General features: G+C 37.5%; 2 non-coding genes across 2 annotated transcripts; both read right to left on the bottom strand.

Annotated features, from left to right (window-relative positions):
* Nucleotides 1-6,792: 6,792 nt before the first annotated feature.
* Nucleotides 6,793-6,900, bottom strand: LOC148575885 (small nucleolar RNA R71). Its single transcript, XR_015903590.1, has one exon. It is a non-coding gene; the product is annotated as a small nucleolar RNA R71 (small nucleolar RNA).
* Nucleotides 6,901-14,877: 7,977 nt separating this feature from the next.
* LOC148575884 (small nucleolar RNA R71) lies at nucleotides 14,878-14,985 on the bottom strand. Its single transcript, XR_015903645.1, has one exon. It is a non-coding gene; the product is annotated as a small nucleolar RNA R71 (small nucleolar RNA).
* Between the last annotated feature and the right edge of the window lie 2,203 nt (nucleotides 14,986-17,188).

Below are 17,188 nucleotides of genomic sequence, written 5' to 3'. Positions count from 1 at the left end.
GAATAAGAGACTAGGGTTGTGGAGCTCACTCTTGAAAGGAAAAGTGCTGAAGAGTGTGTAAGTGGAGCAAATCAAGTTCATTGCATACCAAAGGTTGATATTTCTTCTATGGACCCTTGCAAAGTGATTATGAATGGAGAGTTTGTTGACTATGACCAAGATCAAGAGGGTGAGAACGAGAATATGGGTGCATCATGATAGGTGCATTAGTTTAAGAAACTTTACTTTTTGTTTTTTTTTTTTTTTTGAAAAGATTATTTGATAATGTTAGTTATATTAGTTTGATAGACTGATGACCGGAGTATAACTCAGTCAAATTTGGTATGGTTGTCAAGTGTTTAAAATAATGTTAGTATTTGTGATATTTTGAATAAACATAACCCTAGTATGTTACATGTTTTGATTATGGGATTTTGTGAATTGTTACTTGTATTTGGACAGCATAGTAAGTTTGATTAGTTCCAAAATATATTGCATAAGATAGCACCAGCTGATTCAAATTTGATATTTGTTAATGGTTTAATTTTGCAATTACTCATATTTGATATGCGTTTAGATGTAGTAGTGATAACCCCTCCATATTAGTGGTACGACCTATAAATCGGTTCGAGAATAAGGAAGAGAAAATAGTAGTAAAAGTGAGCAAGTTAAGAAGTAATGCTTTTTATTAATGAAGAACCTTCATGATTGGAAAGTGCATGGGGTGTGCCCCATTAAAACATTTCCCAACAAAATTCAATTTAGGGATAAAATTCGGGTAGTAAGAAAAAGAGTACGTCACCTTGTCCTGATTGATAGATTTAACTGTAATATATCTTTAAAGAAGAGATGTTCCATGTGCTTGGTAGATCATTGCCCTGTAATATTTGTAATTTGTATGCTCCTTGTCCGATGATTTTTTATATTTGGAAAATGGACCATCCCAATTGGTGTTGAGCTTTCCATGACCTTGTAGTTTCCATTCTTCCTTTGTTTTTCAAGACAAGGACCTCTTCATGGAATGACCTAGGCTTGATATTTTTATTGTATTTTCGAGCTATAGCAAGTTGCGGTGCGCGTTGTTGAATCAGTGCTTGATCTCGTATTTCTTCTATTGAGTCCATCTCGGTGGCTCTTAGCTCGGCATTTATTTTATTACTTAAAGTATTTGTTCAGCCTGACTGATGTGAGACTTCAACAGGCATCATGGCGTCACAACCATATATATACTAGTATGAAAGAGATCTCTTTTGTTGATGAGTGTTCAATTGTGTTATAGCTCCACAAGATATTTGGAATGCTTTTGGCCCGTTGTCCCTTGAAATCATTTAACTTCTTTCGTAATGCCTGCAATATAACCTTATTGGCAGCCTCTGCTAAGTCATTAGCCTGAGGATGTTCTACATATGAGAATTGATGAACAATTTTGAAATTTTGTAAAAAAATTGTAAAATTCTTATAAATGAATTGTCTACCATTATCAGTGATAATAGAGTGAGGTATACTAAATTTGCATATTATATTTTTTCAGGCAAAAGATATCATCTTTTCTGAATTAATTTTTGCTAGGGGTATAGCCTCTATCAATTTTGTAAAGTCGTCTATAGCAACAATTAAACATTTTACCTAACCTGATACATGTGGGAAAGGATCGAGAATGTCTAGCCCCCAATGCATGTAACTGCTCGGCCGGATTGTGAATGATTGGAGTATGACTTTGGCAATGATCGCAGTATTTGACCTTGTTCATGCAATCTCTTTGTATTGTAGGCCAGTAGTATCCTGCTCTAAGAATTTTAAATGCTAGGCTTCTGCCCTTTATGTGTGTGCCACATACCCCTCATGGACTTCATCCATGGTGAGTTTAGCGCCGGCCTTGCTTAAACATTTTAACAAGGGTCTTGTAAAACCTCATTTGTATAGTTCGGCTCTGATTATAATGAAGAAGTCTGATTGTATTTTGAATTTTCGTTTGTCTTTGATATCCTTTAGGATTTGTTCCAGTTTGCAGATATTTGATGAACGGATCTCACCAACCTTCCTCCTGTTCAATTCTTAAAACAGTTGTGAGTGAAACACTAGGCTCATCCAGTGTTAGTTGTGATAAGCTCGAATATGGGTTAGACTTCTATTAGTTGCTAATTTTGATAAAATATCAGCTCGGCAGTTTTGCTCCCAAGAGAATATTTCAAATTTCAAAAAGTAAGAGATAAGGTTATTTTTTTAATAGATATTCTTCTAATAGTGTATCTCTTACTTAAAAGTTACCTGTTACCTGTTATACTACCAATAGTGAATCACATTTGATATTTATATGTGTTATCCTGAGGGATTGAGCTAATATGAGACCGGCTATAAGGGCTTCATACTCTGCTTGGTTATTGCTTGCATGAAAAATAAATTGCAAAGACTATTTTATAACTGTTTCTTGGCTATCTTCGAGCAATATACCGACTCTAGAGCCTTGCATATACGAAAATCCATCAATGTATAATGTTCATATCTTATTACCGGGGGTTGAGTCCTTAAGAGTGAGTTCTGCTATGAAGTCGACCAAAGTCTGGGACTTGTGGCTCTCCGTGCTTGATATTGTATATCATATTCTGAGAGCTCAATAGGCCACTTTATTAGTCTTCTCGCAAGCTCTGGTTTTGTTTAGATTTGCCTTAGTGGATGCTTCCTGATGAGCGGATAATTTATACGCTTTTTGACATTGTTTTTAGTATGTTTTTAGTAGGATCTAGTTACTTTTAGGGATGTTTTCATTAGTTTTTATGTTAAATTCACATTTCTGGACTTTACTATGAGTTTGTGTATTTTTCTGTGATTTCAGGTATTTTCTGGCTGAAATTGAGGGACTTAAGCAGAAATCAGATTCAGAGGTTGAAGAAGGACTGCTGATGCTGTTGGATTCTGACCTCCCTGTACTCAAAGTAGATTTTCTGGAGCTATAGAACTCGAAATGGCGCGCTTCCAATTGCGTTGGAAAGTATACATCCAGGGCATTCCAGCAATATATAATAGTCCATACTTTGGCCAATAATAGACGACGTAAACTGGTGTTCAACGCCACCTTTCTGCCCAAATCTGGCGTCCAGCGCCAGAAAAGGATCCAAAACCAGAGTTGAACGCCCAAACTGGCACAAAAACTGGCGTTCAACTCCAAGAAGGACCTCTACACGTGCAACACTCAAGTTCAGCCCAAGCACACACCAAGTGGGCCCCGAAAGTGGATTTATGCATCAATTACTTACTCATGTAAACCCTAGTAGCTAGTTTATTATAAATAGGACATTTTACTAATCTTTGGATCTTGGGATTACCTTATGATCCTTTGATCACGTTTTGGGGGCTAGCCTCTCGGCCATGCCTGGAACTTTCACTTATGTATTTTTAACGGTAGAGTTTCTACACTCCATAGATTAAGGTGTGGAGCTCTGCTGTTCCTCAAAGATTAATGCAAAGTACTACTGTTTTCTATTCAACTCATCTTGTTTCGCTTCTAAGATATTCATTCGTACCTCAACCTGAATGTGATGAACGTGACAATCATCATCATTCCCCATGAACGCGTGCCTGACAACCACTTCCGTTCTACTTTCGATTGAATGAGTATCCCTTAGATCTCTTAATCGGAATCTTCGTGGTGTAAGCTAGAATGATGGCAGCATTCAAGAGAATCCGGAAAGTCTAAACCTTGTCTGTAGTATTCCGAGTAGGATTCAATGATTGAATGACTGTGACGAGCTTCAAACTCGTGATTGCTGGGCGTAGTGACAGAACGCAAAAGGATAGTAAATCCTATTCCAGCATGATCGAGAACCGACAGATGAATAGCCGTGCCGTGACAGGGTGCGTTGATCATTTTCACTGAGAGGATAAGATGAAGCCATTGACAAGGGTGATGCCTCCAGACGATTAGCCGTGCCGTGACAAGGCATTGGATCATTTTCCCGAGAGATGACCGAAAGTAGCCGTTGACAATGGTGATGTATCACATAAAGCCAGCCATGGAAAGGAGTAAGACTGATTGGATGAAGATAGCAGGAAAGCAGAGGTTCAGAGGAACGAAAAGCATCTCTATTCGCTTATCTGAAATTCCTACCAATGATTTACATAAGTACCTCTATCCCTATTCTATTATTTATTATTCGAAAACATCATTATCAATTTATATCTGCCTAACTGAGATTTGCAAGGTGACCATAGCTTGCTTCATACCGACAATCTCCGTGGGATTCGACCCTTACTCACGTAAGGTATTACTTGGACGACCCAGTGCACTTGCTGGTTAGTTGTATCGAAGTTGTGAACCACGGTATTGGCATCATGTTCTTGGCACCATTGCCAGGGAAAGAAAGAGCTATAAATTTTACATAATCAAAGTGTAATCACGATTGCGCGTACCAAGTTGCTCACGTTGCCAGGGATTGTTTGAGCCTGGACATCACAATTTCGTGCACCAAGTTTTTGGTGCCATTGCCGGGGATTGCTCGAGTATGGACAACTGACGGTTCATCTTGTTGCTCAAATTAGGTAATTTTCTTTTTATTTTGTTTTCAAAAATTTTTCAAAAATCTTTCAAAGTTTTCTTCTTTTTTTCGAAAAAAAAAATTTAATAAAAATGTTTTCAAAAATATATTTTTCTTCAAAATTTTTAAGAATGAATTCTAGTGTTTCATGAAACATGTTGAATCCTATTTGGCTGTAAAGCCATACCCAAACTGCTTTGGGATTGGTATTCAACTAATCACTCCAGTCCATGTAATTATATACTAAAGCTTGGCTGGCTATTAAGCCATGCCTGACCCTTTGATTGGAGCTTTAGACTAAAGAGCATAAGATTCCTGGAATTCATATTAAAAATTTTGGAATCCTTATTTTTCTTTTTCAAAATATTTTTTTTCGAAAAATATAAAATAAAAATCCAAAAAAATTTAGAAAATCATAAAAATAAAAAATATTTCATGCTTCTTGTTTGAGTCTTGAGTCAAATCATAAGTTTGGTGTCAATTGCATATGCATCTTGCATTTTTCGAAAATTCCATGCATTCATGTGTTCTTCATGATCTTCAAGTTGTTCTTGGTAAGTCTTCTTGTTTGATCTTGATGATTTTTTGTTTTGTGTTGTATGGTGTTTTTCATATGCATTCTTGAATTCTTAGTGTCTAAGCATTAAAGAATTCTAAGTTTGGTGTCTTGCATGTTTTCTTTGCATTAAAAATTTTTTTCAAAATTGTGTCTATGATGTTCATCTTGACATTCATAGCATTCTTGCATGCAGTCATTGTTTTGATCCATAACTTTCATGCATTGCATCAATTTTCCTGTTTTCCTCTCTCATCATAAAAATTAAAAAAAAAAACAAAAAAATATCTTTTCCTTTTTCTCTCATCAAATTCGAAAATTTGAGTTGACTTTTTCAAAAATTTTTAAAATCACGTTGTTTCTTATGAGTCAAATCAAATTTTCAATTTGAAAATCTTATCTTTTTCAAAATCTTTTTCAAAAATCAAATCTTTTTCAAAATTCTTAGTTATTTTCGAAAATTCCAAAAATATTTTTCAAAAATCTTTTTCTTATTTTTATATCAAATTTTCGAAAATAACATAATCAATTAATGTTTTGATTCAAAAATTTGAAGTTTGTTACTTGCTTGTTAAGAAAGATTCAAACTTTAAGTTCTAGAATCATATCTTGTGATTTCTTATGAATCAAGTCATTAATTGAGATTTTAAAAATCAAATCTTTTTCAAAACTAATTTCTAAAATATCTTCTTATCTTACCTTTTTCAAAAAGTTGGTTTCAAAATATCTTTTCTAACCTCCTAACTTCTTATCTTTTCAAAATTTGTTTCAACTAACTAACTAACTTTTTGTTTGTTTCTTAACTTTTTCAAAACTACCTAACTAACTCTCTCTCTCTAATTTTCGAAAATATCTTCCCCCTTTTCAAAAATTTCTTTTTAATTAACTAATTATTTTATTTTTATTTTGAATTTTCGAAAAAAAAAAACTACTAACCTTTTTCAAAAACTATTTTCAAAAATTACTAACTCTTTTTCAAAAATAATTTTCGAAAATTCTATCTCCCTCTCATCTCCTTCTTCTTATTTATTCATCTACTAACATCTCTTCCTCACCCATAAAAAATCCGAGCTCTCTCTCTCTCTCTGAGTTCAGATTTTTTCTCTTCTTCTTTTCTTCTACTAACAATAAGGAACCTCTTTACTGTGACATAGAGGATTCCTCTTCTTTTCTTGTTTTCTTCTCTTTCTTATGAGCAGGAACAAGGAAAGAGGCATTCTTCTTGAAGCTGATCCAGAACCTGAAAGGACCCTAAAAAGGAAACTAAGAGAAGCTAAAATACAACAATCCAGAGATAACCTTTCAGAAATTTTTGAACAAGAAGAGGAGATGGCAGCCGAAAATAATAATAATGTAAGGAAGATGCTTGGTGACTTTACTGCACCTAATTCCAATTTACATGGAAGAAGCATCTCCATTCCTACCATTGGAGCAAACAACTTTGAGCTGAAACCTCAATTAGTTTCTCTGATGCAGCAGAACTGCAAGTTTCATGGACTTCCATCTGAAGATCCTTTTCAGTTCTTAACTGAATTCTTGCAGATATGTGATACTGTTAAGACTAATGGAGTAGATCCTGAAGTCTACAGGCTTATGCTTTTCCCTTTTGCTGTAAGAGACAGAGCTAGATTATGGTTGGATTCTCAACCCAAAGACAGCCTGAACTCTTGGGATAAGCTGGTCACGGCTTTCTTAGCCAAGTACTTTCCTCCTCAAAAGCTGAGCAAGCTTAGAGCTGATGTTCAAACCTTCAGACAGAAAGAAGGTGAATCCCTCTATGAAGCTTGGGAAAGATACAAACAGTTGATAAAAAAGTGTCCTTCTGACATGCTTTCAGAATGGACCATCCTGGATATATTCTATGATGGTTTATCTGAGCTATCAAAGATGTCACTGGACACTTCTGCAGGTGGATCCATTCACCTAAAGAAAACGCCTGCAGAAGCTCAAGAACTCATTGACATGGTTGCTAATAACCAGTTCATGTACACTTCTGAAAGGAATCCTGTGAGTAATGGGACGCCTATGAAGAAGGGAGTTCTTGAAGTTGATACTCTGAATGCCATATTGGCTCAGAATAAAATATTGACTCAGCAAGTCAATATGATCTCTCAGAGTCTGCATGGAATGCAAGCTGCATCCAACAGTACTCAAGAGGCATCTTCTGAAGAAGAAGCTTATGATCCTGAGAACCCTGCAATAGCAGAGGTAAATTATTTAGGTGAACCTTATGGAAACACCTATAACTCATCATGGAGAAATCATCCAAATTTCTCATGGAAGGATCAAAAGCCTCAACAAGGCTTTAATAATGGTGGAAGAAACAGGTTTAACAATAATAAACCTTTTCCATCATCCACTCAGCAAAAGATAGAGAACTCTGAACAAAATGCTTCTAATTTAGCAAATCTAGTCTCTGATCTATCTAAGGCCACTGTGAGTTTCATGAATGAAACCAGGTCTTCCATTAGAAATCTGGAAGCACAAGTGGGGCAGCTGAGTAAAAGGATCACTGAAATCCCTCCTAGTACTCTCCCAAGCAATACAGAAGAGAACCCAAAAGGAGAGTGCAAGGCCATTGACATAAGCAAAATGGCCGAACCTATGAGGAGAGGGGAGGACATGAATCCCAAAGAGGAAGACCTCCTGGGACGTCCAGTGACCAATAAGGAGCTTCCCTCTGAGGAACCAAAGGACTCTGAGGCTCATCTAGAGACCATAGAGATTCCATTGAACCTCCTTATGCCCTTCATGAGCTCTGTGAGTATTCCTCTTCTGAAGAGAACGAGGATGTTACTGAAGAGCAAACTGCCAAGTTTCTTGGTGCAATCATGAAGCTGAATGCCAAATTATTTGGCATTGATACTTGGGAAGTTGAACCTCCCTTGTTCATCAATGAACTAAGTGATCTGGATCAACTGACATTGCCTCAGAAGAGACAGGATCCTGGAAAGTTCATAATACCCTGTACCATAGGCACCATGATCTTTAAGGCTCTGTGTGACCTTGGTTTAGGAATAAACCTCATGCCCCTCTCTGTAATAGAGAAACTGGGAATCTATGGGGTGCAAGCTGCCAAAATCTCATTAGAGATGGCAGACAGTTCAAGAAAACAGGCTTATGGACAAGTAGAGGACGTGTTAGTAAAGGTTGAAGGCCTTTACATCCCTGCTGATTTCATAGTCCTGGATACTAGAAAGGAAGAGGATGAATCCATCATCCTAGGAAGATCTTTCCTGGCCACAGCAAGAGCTGTGATTGATGTTGACAGAGGTGAAATAGTCCTTCAATGGAATGAGGACTCCCTTGTGTTTAAAACTCAAGGATCTCCCTCTGCAACCATGGAGAGGAAGCAGAAAAAGCTTCTCTCAAAGCAGAGTCAACCAGAGCCCCCACAGTCAAACTCTAAGTTTGGTGTTGGGAGGCCACAACCAAACTCTAAGTTTGGTGTTGAACTCCCATATCCAAACTCTAAGTTTGGTGTTGGAGAGTCTCAACAAAGCTCTGCACATCTGTGAGGCTCCATGAGAGCCCACTGTCAAGCTATTGACATTAAAGAAGCGCTTGTTGGGAGGCAACCCAATTTTTATTTATCTAACTATATTTTTCTTAGTTATATGTCTTTATAGGTTCATGATCATATGGAGTCACAAAATAAATATAAAAATTGAAAACGAAATCAAAAATAGCAGAAGAAAAATCACACCCTGGAGGAAGCATCTGCCTGGCGTTCAACGCCAGAACAGAGCATGGTTCTGGCGCTGAACGCCCAGAACAAGCATGGTTCTAGCGTTCAACGCCAGAAATGGCAACAAATGGGCGTTGAACGCCCAAAATGGGCACCAACCTGGCGCTGAACGCCCAGAGTTGTGTGCAAGGGCATTTTACATGCCTAAATTGGTGCAGGGATGTAAATGCCTTGACACCTCAGGATCTGTGGACCCCACAGGATCCCCACCTACCTCATCATCTCTCTTTCCATTCATGATCATCCCTTTTGTTTTCCATTTACCACTCACATCCATACACCCACTTACCTACAAAATTCAATATCTCTTTCCCTCCCAATCCCACCCATATGGCCGAATACACACATCCCCCCATCTCCCCCATATCTTCTTCTTCCTCCTCTATTCTTTCTTCTTTTGCTCGAGGGCGAGCAACATTCTAAGTTTGGTGTGGTAAAAGCATAGCTTTTTTGTTTTTCCATAACCATTAATGGCACCTAAGGCCAGAGAAACCTCAAGAAAGAGGAAAGAGAAGACAATTGCTTCCACCTCTGAGTCATGGGAGATGGAAAGATTCATCTCAAGGGTCTATAGCTCAGTGATAGAACATGTGGCTGCAAATCAAGAGATCCCTGAGATACCTCAGGGGATGCACTTCCCTCCACATAAATATTGGGAGCAAATCAACACCTCCCTAGGAGAATTAAGTCCCAACATGAGACAACTAAGGGTGGAACATCAAGAGCACTCCATCATCCTTCATGAAATCAAAGAAGATCTAAAAGCAATGAAGGAGGAGCAACAAAGGCAAGGAAGAGATATAGAAGAGCTCAAGGACATCATTTGTTCCTCAAGAAGGAAACGCCACCATCACTAAGGTGGATTCATTCCTTGTTCTTACTTCTTCTGTTTTTCGTTTTCTATGTTATGTGCTTATCTATGTTTGTGTCTTCATTAAATGATCATTAGTAGTTAGTAACTATGTCTTAAAGTTATGAATGTCCTATGAATCCATCACCTCTCTTAAAAAAAATGTTTTAATTCAAAAGAACAAGAAGTACATGAGTTTTGAATTTATCCTTGAACTTAGTTTAATTATATTGATGTGGTGACAATGCTTCTTGTTTTCTTAATGTATGCTTGAACAGTGCATATGTCTTTTGAAGTTGTTGTTTAAGAATGTTAAATATGTTGGCTCTTGAAAGAATGATGACTAGGAGACATGTTATTTGATAATCTGAAAAATCATAAAAATGATTCTTGAAGCAAGAAAAAGTAGCAAAGAACAAAACTTGCAGAAAAAAAAAATAGGCGAGAAAAAAAATAGAAAGAAAAAGAAAAAGCAAGCAGAAAAAGCCAAGGCTCTTAAAACCAAGAGGCAAGAGCAAAAAAGCCAATAACCCTTAAAACCAAAAGGCAAGGGTAAATAAAGAGGATCCCAAGGCTTTGAGCATCAGTGGATAGGAGGGCCAAAAAGGAATAAAATCCTGGTCTAAGCGGCTAAACCAAGCTGTCCCTAACCATGTGCTTGTGGCGTGTAGGTGACAAGTGAAAACTTGAGACTGAGCGGTTAAAGTCAAGGTCCAAAGCAAAAAAAGAGTGTGCTTAAGAACCCTGGACACCTCTAATTGGGGACTTTAGCAAAGCTGAGTCACAATCTGAAAAGGTTCACCCAATTATGTGTCTGTGGCATTTATGTATCCGGTGGTAATACTGGAAAACAAAGTGCTTAGGGCCACGGCCAAGACTCATAAAGAAGCTGTGTTCAAGAATCATCATACTGAACTAGGAGAATCAATAACACTATCTGAACTCTGAGTTCCTATAGATGCCAATCATTCTGAACCTCAATGGATAAAGTGAGATGCCAAAACTATTCAAGAGGCAAAAAGCTATAAGTCCCGCTCATTTGATTGAAGCTATGTTTCATTGATAGTTTGGAATTTATAGTATATTCTCTTCTTTTTATCCTATTTGATTTTCAGTTGCTTGGGGACAAGCAACAATTTAAGTTTGGTGTTGTGATGAGCGGATAATTTATACGCTTTTTGACATTGTTTTTAGTATGTCTTTAGTAGGATCTAGTTACTTTTAGGGATGTTTTCGTTAGTTTTTATGTTAAATTCACATTTATGGACTTTACTATGAGTTTGTGTGTTTTTCTGTGATTTCAGGTATTTTCTGGCTGAAATTGAGGGACTTAAGCAGAAATCAGATTCAGAGGTTGAAGAAGGACTGCTGATGCTGTTGGATTCTGACCTCCCTGCACTCAAAGTAGATTTTCTGGAGCTACCGAACTCGAAATGGCGCGCTTCCAATTGCGTTGGAAAGTAGACATCTAGGGCTTTCCAGAAATATATAATAGTACATGCTTTAGCCAAGAATAGACGACGTAAACTGGCATTTAACGCCAGCTTTCTGCCCAAATCTGGCGTCCAACGCCAGAAAAGGATCCAAAACCAGAGTTGAACGCCCAAACTGGCACAAAAACTGGCGTTCAACTCCAAGAAGGACCTCTACACATGCAACACTCAAGCTCAGCCCAAGCACACACCAAGTGGGCCCCGGAAGTGGATTTATGCATCAATTACTTACTCATGTAAACCCTAGTAGCTAGTTTATTATAAATAGGACATTTTACTAATCTTTGGATCTTGGGATTACCTTATGATCCTTTGATCACGTTTTGGGGGCTGGCCTCTCGGCCATGCCTGGACCTTTCACTTATGTGTTTTTAACGGTAGAGTTTCTACACTCCATAGATTAAGGTGTGGAGCTCTGCTGTTCCTCAAAGATTAATGCAAAGTACTACTGTTTTCTATTTAACTCATCTTGTTTCGCTTCTAAGATATTCATTCGTACCTCAACCTGAATGTGATGAACGTGACAATCATCATCATTCCCCATGAACGCGTGCCTGACAACCACTTCCGTTCTACTTTCGATTGAATGAGTATCCCTTAGATCTCTTAATCGGAATCTTCGTGGTGTAAGCTAGAATGATGGAAGCATTCAAGAGAATCCGGAAAGTCTAAACCTTGTCTGTAGTATTCCGAGTAGGATTCAATGATTGAATGACTGTGACGAGCTTCAAACTCGCGATTGCTGGGCGTAGTGACAGAACGCAAAAGGATAGTAAATCCTATTCCAGCATGATCGAGAACCGACAGATGAATAGCCGTGCCGTGACAGGGTGCGTTGATCATTTTCACTGAGAGGATAAGATGAAGCCATTGACAAGGGTGATGCCTCCAGACGATTAGCCGTGCCGTGACAGGGTATTGGATCATTTTCCCGAGAGATGACCGAAAGTAGCCGTTGACAATGGTGATGTATCACATAAAGCCAGCCATGGAAAGGAGTAAGACTGATTGGATGAAGATAGCAGGAAAGCAGAGGTTCAGAGGAACGAAAAGCATCTCTATTCGCTTATCTGAAATTCCTACCAATGATTTACATAAGTACCTCTATCCCTATTCTATTATTTATTATTCGAAAACATCATTATCAACTTATATCTGCCTAACTGAGATTTGCAAGGTGACCATAGCTTGCTTCATACCGACAATCTTCGTGGGATTCGACCCTTACTCACGTAAGGTATTACTTGGACGCCCCAGTGCACTTGCTGGTTAGTTGTATCGAAGTTGTGAACCATGGTATTGGCATCATGTTCTTGGCACCATTGCCAGGGAAAGAAAGAGCCATAAATTTTACATAATCAAAGTGTAATCATGATTGCGCGTACCAAGTTGCTCATGTTGCCAGGGATTGTTTGAGCCTGGACATCACAATTTCGTGCACCAAGTTTTTGGCGCCGTTGCCGGGGATTGTTTGAGTATGGACAACTGACGGTTCATCTTGTTGCTCAGATTAGGTAATTTTCTTTTTATTTTGTTTTCAAAAATTTTTCAAAAATCTTTCAAAGTTTTCTTCTTTTTTTCGAAAAAAAAATTTAAATAAAAATGTTTTCAAAAATATATTTTTCTTCAAAATTTTTAAGAATGAATTCTAGTGTTTCATGAAACATGTTGAATCCTATCTGGCTGTAAAGCCATACCCAAACTGCTTTGGGATTGGTATTCAACTAATCACTCCAGTCCATGTAATTATATACTAAAGCTTGGCTGGCTATTAAGCCATGCCTGACCCTTTGATTGGAGCTTTAGACTAAAGAGCATAAGATTCCTGGAATTCATATTACAAATTTTGGAATCCTTATTTTTCTTTTTCAAAATATTTTTTTTCGAAAAATATAAAATAAAAATCCAAAAAAATTTAGAAAATCATAAAAATCAAAAATATTTCATGCTTCTTGTTTGAGTCTTGAGTCAAATCATAAGTTTGGTGTCAATTGCATATGCATCTTGCATTTTTCGAAAATTTCATGCATTCATGTGTTCTTCATGATCTTCAAGTTGTTCTTGGTAAGTCTTCTTGTTTGATCTTGATGATTTTTTGTTTTGTGTTGTATGGTGTTTTTCATATGCATTCTTGAATTCTTAGTGTCTAAGCATTAAAGAATTCTAAGTTTGGTGTCTTGCATGTTTTCTTTTCATTAAAAATTTTTTTCAAAATTGTGTCTATGATGTTCATCTTGACATTCATAGCATTCTTGCATGCAGTCATTGTTTTGATCCATAACTTTCATGCATTGCATCAATTTTCCTGTTTTCCTCTCTCATCATAAAAATTCAAAAAAAAAAATAAAAAAATATCTTTCCCTTTTTCTCTCATCAAATTCGAAAATTTGAGTTGACTTTTTCAAAAATTTTTAAAATCACGTTGTTTCTTATGAGTCAAATCAAATTTTCAATTTGAAAATCTTATCTTTTTCAAAAATCTTTTTCTTATTTTTATATCAAATTTTCGAAAATAACATAATCAATTAATGTTTTGATTCAAAAATTTGAAGTTTGTTACTTGCTTGTTAAGAAAGATTCAAACTTTAAGTTCTAGAATCATATCTTGTGATTTCTTATGAATCAAGTCATTAATTGAGATTTTAAAAATCAAATCTTTTTCAAAACTAATTTCTAAAATATCTTCTTATCTTACCTTTTTCAAAAAGTTGGTTTCAAAATATCTTTTCTAACCTCCTAACTTCTTATCTTTTCAAAATTTGTTTCAACTAACTAACTAACTTTTTGTTTGTTTCTTAACTTTTTCAAAACTACCTAACTAACTCTCTCTCTCTAATTTTCGAAAATATCTTCCCCCTTTTCAAAAATTTCTTTTTAATTAACTAATTATTTTATTTTTATTTTGAATTTTCGAAAAAAAAACTACTAACCTTTTTCAAAAACTATTTTCAAAAATCACTAACTCTTTTTCAAAAATAATTTTCAAAAATTCTCTCTCCCTCTCATCTCCTTCTTCTTATTTATTCATCTACTAACATCTCTTCCTCACCCATAAAAAATCCGAGCTCTCTCTCTCTCTCTGAGTTCAGATTTTTTCTCTTCTTCTTTTCTTCTACTAACAATAAGGAACCTCTTTACTGTGACATAGAGGATTCCTCTTCTTTTCTTGTTTTCTTCTCTTTCTTATGAGCAGGAACAAGGAAAAAGGCATTCTTGTTGAAGCTAATCCAGAACCTGAAAGGACCCTAAAAAGGAAACTAAGAGAAGCTAAAATACAACAATCCAGAGATAACCTTTCAAAAATTTTCGAACAAGAAGAGGAGATGGCAGCCGAAAATAATAATAATGTAAGGAAGATTCTTGGTGACTTTACTGCACCTAATTCCAATTTACATGGAAGAAGCATCTCCATTCCTACCATTGGAGCAAACAACTTTGAGCTGAAACCTCAATTAGTTTCTCTGATGCAGCAGAACTGCAAGTTTCATGGACTTCCATCTGAAGATCCTTTTCAGTTCTTAACTGAATTCTTGCAGATATGTGATACTGTTAAGACTAATGGAGTAGATCCTGAAGTCTACAGGCTTATGCTTTTCCCTTTTGCTGTAAGAGACAGAGCTAGATTATGGTTGGATTCTCAACCCAAAGACAGCCTGAACTCTTGGGATAAGCTGGTCACGGCTTTCTTAGCCAAGTACTTTCCTCCTCAAAAGCTGAGCAAGCTTAGAGCTGATGTTCAAACCTTCAGACAGAAAGAAGGTGAATTCCTCTATGAAGCTTGGGAAAGATACAAACAGTTGATAAAAAAGTGTCCTTCTGACATGCTTTCAGAATGGACCATCCTGGATATATTCTATGATGGTTTATCTGAGCTATCAAAGATGTCACTGGACACTTCTGCAGGTGGATCCATTCACCTAAAGAAAACGCCTGCAGAAGCTCAAGAACTCATTGACATGGTTGCTAATAACCAGTTCATGTACACTTCTGAAAGGAATCCTGTGAGTAATGGGACGCCTATGAAGAAGGGAGTTCTTGAAGTTGATACTCTGAATGCCATATTGGCTCAGAATAAAATATTGACTCAGCAAGTCAATATGATCTCTCAGAGTCTGCATGGAATGCAAGCTGCATCCAACAGTACTCAAGAGGCATCTTCTGAAGAAGAAGCTTATGATCCTGAGAACCCTGCAATAGCAGAGGTAAATTATTTAGGTGAACCTTATGGAAACACCTATAACTCATCATGGAGAAATCATCCAAATTTCTCATGGAAGGATCAAAAGCCTCAACAAGGCTTTAATAATGGTGGAAGAAACAGGTTTAACAATAATAAACCTTTTCCATCATCCACTCAGCAAAAGACAGAGAACTCTGAACAAAATGCTTCTAATTTAGCAAATCTAGTCTCTGATCTATCTAAGGCCACTGTGAGTTTCATGAATGAAACCAGGTCTTCCATTAGAAATCTGGAAGCACAAGTGGGGCAGCTGAGTAAAAGGATCACTGAAATCCCTCCTAGTACTCTCCCAAGCAATACAGAAGAGAACCCAAAAGGAGAGTGCAAGGCCATTGACATAAGCAAAATGGCCGAACCTATGAGGAGAGGGGAGGACGTGAATCCCAAGGAGGAAGACCTCCTGGGACGTCCAGTGACCAATAAGGAGCTTCCCTCTGAGGAACCAAAGGACTCTGAGGCTCATCTAGAGACCATAGAGATTCCATTGAACCTCCTTATGCCCTTCATGAGCTCTGATGAGTATTCCTCTTCTGAAGAGAACGAGGATGTTACTGAAGAGCAAACTGCCAAGTTTCTTGGTGCAATCATGAAGCTGAATGCCAAATTATTTGGCATTGATACTTGGGAAGTTGAACCTCCCTTGTTCATCAATGAACTAAGTGATCTGGATCAACTGACATTACCTCAGAAGAGACAGGATCCTGGAAAGTTCATAATACCCTGTACCATAGGCACCATGATCTTTAAGGCTCTGTGTGACCTTGGTTCAGGAATAAACCTCATGCCCCTCTCTGTAATAGAGAAACTGGGAATCTATGGGGTGCAAGCTGCTAAAATCTCATTAGAGATGGCAGACAGTTCAAGAAAACAGGCTTATGGACAAGTAGAGGACGTGTTAGTAAAGGTTGAAGGCCTTTACATCCCTGCTGATTTCATAGTCCTGGATACTGGAAAGGAAGAGGATGAATCCATCATCTTAGGAAGACCTTTCCTGGCCACAGCAAGAGCTGTGATTGATGTTGACAGAGGTGAAATAGTCCTTCAATGGAATGAGGACTCCCTTGTGTTTAAAACTCAAGGATCTCCCTCTGCAACCATGGAGAGGAAGCAGAAAAAGCTTCTCTCAAAGCAGAGCCAACCAGAGCCCCCACAGTCAAACTCTAAGTTTGGTGTTGGGAGGCCACAACCAAACTCTAAGTTTGGTGTTGAAATCCCATATCCAAACTCTAAGTTTGGTGTTGGAGAGTCTCAACAAAGCTCTGCACATCTGTGAGGCTCCATGAGAGCCCACTGTCAAGCTATTGACATTAAATAAGCGCTTGTTAGGAGGCAACCCAATTTTTATTTATCTAACTATATTTTTCTTAGTTATATGTCTTTATAGGTTCATGATCATGTGGAGTCACAAAATAAATATAAAAATTAAAAACGGAATCAAAAACAGCAGAAGAAAAATCACACCCTGGAGGAAGCATCTGCCTGGCGTTCAACGCCAGAACAGAGCATGGTTCTGGCGCTGAACGCCCAGAACAAGCATGGTTCTGGTGTTCAACGCCAGAAATGGCAACAAACGGGCGTTGAACGCCCAGAGTTGTGTGCAAGGGCATTTTACATGCCTAAATTGGTGCAGGGATGTAAATGCCTTGACACCTCAGGATTTGTGGACCCCACAGGATCATCTCAGGATCTGTGGACCCCACAGGATCCCCACCTACCTCATCATCTCTCTTTCCATTCATGATCATCCCTTCTGTTTTTCATTTACCACTCACATCCATACACCCACATAC

The sequence above is a fragment of the Arachis ipaensis genome, chromosome B1 (assembly GCF_059453495.1).
Source record: "Arachis ipaensis isolate K30076 ecotype BB chromosome B1, ASM5945349v1, whole genome shotgun sequence".
Classification (NCBI taxonomy): Eukaryota; Viridiplantae; Streptophyta; class Magnoliopsida; order Fabales; family Fabaceae; genus Arachis; species Arachis ipaensis.
The sequence above is the reverse complement of the archived record's forward strand: the minus strand, read 5'-3'. Positions and strand labels throughout refer to the sequence as shown.